Consider the following 4,524-nt stretch of genomic DNA (forward strand, 5'->3'; position numbering starts at 1 on the left):
CCTGTGGCCCTTTGTTGCATGTCATCCTCCCTCTCTCTCTCTCTCTCTCTCTCTCTCTCTCTCCTTTTCTCTCACGCTTCAGCTATCACTATTGATTAAAGGCAATAAAAGCCCCCAAAAATGTATTTAAAAAAAGAGCTGAGAGCTAAAAAAGACAAAGCAGACTAAATTAGCATAAGAGACAACAGCCATCCTTCACTAATGATGAATGAAGGTTTTATTTGAAACAACATATATAAACCCTTATTGCCTGTAAAGTTTCTTACAGAGGCAGGTAGGCTACTTCCTCACTGTGTTTAATTAACTTTATTGATCTCCAGTGATATTGCAGTTTAAATATTTATGGAACAATGTGGCAGCTTGGTTTTAAAACTGCTCACTTGAGCTAATGTGTTGACCATTAATGTTCCTCCGATGTCAGCAAAATATTAGTAATAAACACATAAATCTTTTTACGGGAAAATAGGGGAGATTCATAACACCTGAGTCAGAGTTCTCCAACAGCTTTGTGGGAAACCTTGTGGACTGGACTGAATCATGATTACATCACATAGCCTGAAGCTCCTCTTTGGTTGTGTTAAGTAATGTGCAATATCCATGTTTTACTGAACATTACATTTTTGCCTTTATTGAATAGCAACAGGAGAGACAGGCAGCTTTTCCTAAAAATTAGCCTTTTTTTCTTGTTCCTGCAGTTGGATATTTGAGCTTCACTGTGCAAAATCATGGTCCAGTATGCAACTTGTACAGTGTGATGTAGAAACATGAAGCTACCAGTGCACATACACTGAGAATGGACTTTACAGTAAAGTAGGAGACATATTGTGTCCAGCAGGAACATTTGCATATTCACAGATCTGGAATTTTTATGAGATAGGAGTTGATACCTTTCACAGATTTTAATGTCAAGATGATTGGCAGAAAAACATAACAGACACAAATTATTGTTCCAAACAGATTTATTTGTATATACTATGTCTTAATACATGCCTGGAGGGGATTTTTAAAATGTAACTTATATAATTATTTAGAATAAGTAAATACTTCTAATTAAATACTTATATCCCTAAAAACCTGATAATCATAATATTTTTCACTAAGCTTCCATGCAGAAACAGTCGGAACACAAGTAAAGGTTCACCAGGCTGAAAAATTCAACAGGCAGATGATGGATTGTTAAAGTCAGATGCCAAAAGGGTATCACTCTCAGTACATACACACACACACACACACACGTACTCCAACAGGCTACATCCTGTAGCACAAGGGCACAAGATATGGTAATGAGACCCGACGGTGGTTTAGCATTGCATAACATGGAGCTGATTCATCTCTCTCGCACACACACATGCGCATGCACACACACACGCAGTTATTCCTGGTGGCCTACTTTCATTTCAAAAGTGCACAACTTTCTTGTGGCCTATTTTACGTTGTGATGTAAAGGCATTGGTGTTGAATGCGTTTGTATGTGAGTGTGTTGGCAGTACTTAAATCATTGTTGTACACACATCTGTAGCAGTGCGTACACACTCACATACAGACGCTCACTGACCTATTTTACAGTGCTGTGTAGGACAGAGGCAGCAGGGATTGAATGGGTCATGGCAGGCAACATAACTCTCTCCTGAACTGCAGCCAACCATGCATGTTCAACAGAGGAGTCGTTTTTTCCCTCTCTCTCTCTCTCTCTCCCTCTTTTAGTTTTCTCTTTCAGGCTTCCTGCAGGCGTGTACCCAATCTGAGTCCCATTTTTGGTGGTGGAAATAAAATACATAGCTTTTATTATTTGTACTGATATCACTCTGCCCAGTGGTTGTACTGACATGTTGGCATGACTTTATTTGAGATTCTGAAATTGTCAGTGTTACCAAACATCTAAAATTATAGAAATATATAGAAAAACTAAACACGTACTTCAAAAATATTGAGCTTTAATGGAAAAAACATTTAAAAAATGTAAAACCGACAGATCTTGCAGCCTTGAAATTATAAAATCAGTCAGGAAAGACACAGAAAGCGATCCACACCACCACATATTTATTCGAATGATTACAATAATCATTACAGGTAATGAACGATGAAATTCAAAGGATGTACCTCAGGTTTATTTATAGCTCTAATAAATCTCACTGGGGGAATTTGAGACTTGATTAGCGCCGTGTCCAGTCATGTGGAAAAGTGTTTAATAATTGATGAACTGCATTCCAGAGTTATTTTTAGTTAGTTTAGTTAGTTATTCTTTAACTGGAGAACTTCTCAGTTATCAGTTCTCATGTGTCTAAAACCTATATAATATATAATATATATAACATTATTTTGATTGATTTACTCGATTTTTCCAGCAAACACAGCACAACAGCTCTTTATCCTGACTGATCCTAATCAAAACCAGACTTTTATTTGCCTTTCAGCGCATGTTGGTGCTAACAGGCTAATTTATCTGATATGATCAGTTGAGACAGTGCCTACATGTTTTATTTTCTCATCAGAGGAACTATGTGATTTAAACATTATGAGGGTTGGATTGTGAAAATCAAACATCGACTATATACACAGTAAGTTAATGTTTAAAGCTGGGTCAGTTTAGCTTCATCGCATAATGAGTTTTTTACAGCATTGAGCTGCCGGTGATTCCTCTCCTCTCAGCCTGTGAATTTAAGTCTCTGTCTGCAGTGAGTGATGGTATTTGACATCTGCTCGGCATGATATAAACTGTACATCCTTTGTGTGTGGACAACTGGCTGAAATGACTCAAACCTAAAGAACAGAGGTGTGAACACATACTCACACATACCAACACACAGTCTAACACACTCCTCAGCTTCATCCTCGTTACCCCATCCCTGCCTCTCCCTGTGCTGCTGACCTACATACTGCAGCATCCCAGTTACATAACCAGCCAGGGCTGTTGATCACTGCAGGCAGCGCAGGGCCAACACCCCCCTCTCACACACTCTCTCACACACGCACACACTCCTCGCTATGAACTTACCAGCTTACATCAACTTCCTCATACTGTAGGGAATTATACCTCCACTGCTGTGCACACACCTGAGAGACAGGTGGATTTAAATGGTCTGCTAACACTGACACAAAAATCCGGTGTATTGAGTGCGAAGAGTGAGAGAGAGCGCTCGCAGTGTGCGGTGAGTGCGTAGAGAGAGAGGAGAAGGCCCCAGTGGTAAGAGAGCTTCGGGTGGACGGAGAGTGTGCGGCGTCGAAGCGTGCAGAGATGAGTGGCGTGCGCGCGGGCCAGCGCGTGAGAGGGAGTGTGCCATAAGTGTGTGCGGAGAGAGATCAGGTTCAGTAAGCGCGTCGTGCGGTGGTTTGGATGAAAAGTGCACGTGAAAGAAGCGTGGCGCGCGATGAAGGCATCCCATAAGAAGCGGATGAGGTAGAATAAGGGTGAGTGAGAGCCCGAGAATGATCACAGTGAAAAGTGTGCAGATGGGTGAGCGGTTGTCGCGAGAAGATGAATGCGGCGGTGAATTGACGCGGTATGGATCTAATCGAGTCCAGTGGTGTGTAGATGGTATGAGAAAGTGCGTGTTTGATGCGAGCGATTACATCGATGCTAACCCAACGTGTTTGTGTGTGTTTGTGTCGGTTGTGTTGTGTGTGTGCTGGTGTGTGTGTGTGTGTGTGGTGGGGCTGTGTGTGTGTGTTGTATGTGTGGGAAGCGAGTGCTGCACGGGCGTGGGTGCGTCCGCGTCGGCCCCAGGCAGACGGGAAGACGAGGAGGAGTCGTGTGGGGCGTGTGCTGGAGGTGGGGTGTGTGTGGCGAGAGGTGTGTACGGACGGCGTGAGAGGGCATGTGTTGTGAGGTGTTGGGTGAGTGCGCGCGCGCGCGCGCGCGCGTCCCGCTCTTTCGCGCGCGTGAGCGTGCCTTCTCTCGGTCGTGCCTCGCGCGCTCGCGTGGGTGGCGCGTCGTCGTGTGGGCGTGCGCTCGCTGCAGTGGAGCGGAGTGATTAGTGCGTGACTCACGGTGTCGTGCGGGTCGTAGTCGAAATATGAGTGCGTGCGTGAGGACCTTTCATGCGAACGTGGAGACGACTCTCTCTCTTGGCGTCCTACTCGATCTCTGGCGCGCGGTCTCGACACCTCTCTCTCTCCTGTGCTCTCGCGCTCCTCTTGCGATACGCATATGTCCTTCCTCAGGGTTTCAGCTGCGCGCGTGTGCGTGAGTGCTGGTGCGCGCGCACATCACACTGCTCATGCTCAGCATAGCTGTGTGTTGTTCACCGAGCGAAGGCGCGCGCGCGCGGGTGCGTCAAATGCGCGTGAGCTCGCGTCGAGGTAGTGTTTTTAACGCGATGAGCGAGTGTAGTGTGTGTGGCTGATCCTCTATCCATCCTCCCGTGTGGTAACATTATATGGGCTGACCCAAGTAGAAGTGCTAGGGTGGTGGGGGTTGCGTCGCCTGGGAAATAAACAGAACCATGTGTAATATGTAAAAATATTAATGTATGAGGAGAAAGAAGGAATGGGGTGGACGATGTGATGAGAGGAAAAAAAGGAAAG

The sequence above is a fragment of the Morone saxatilis genome, unplaced genomic scaffold (genome assembly GCF_004916995.1).
Source record: "Morone saxatilis isolate NCDOM2014 unplaced genomic scaffold, NCSU_SB_2.0 Contig17, whole genome shotgun sequence".
Taxonomy (NCBI): domain Eukaryota; kingdom Metazoa; phylum Chordata; class Actinopteri; family Moronidae; genus Morone; species Morone saxatilis.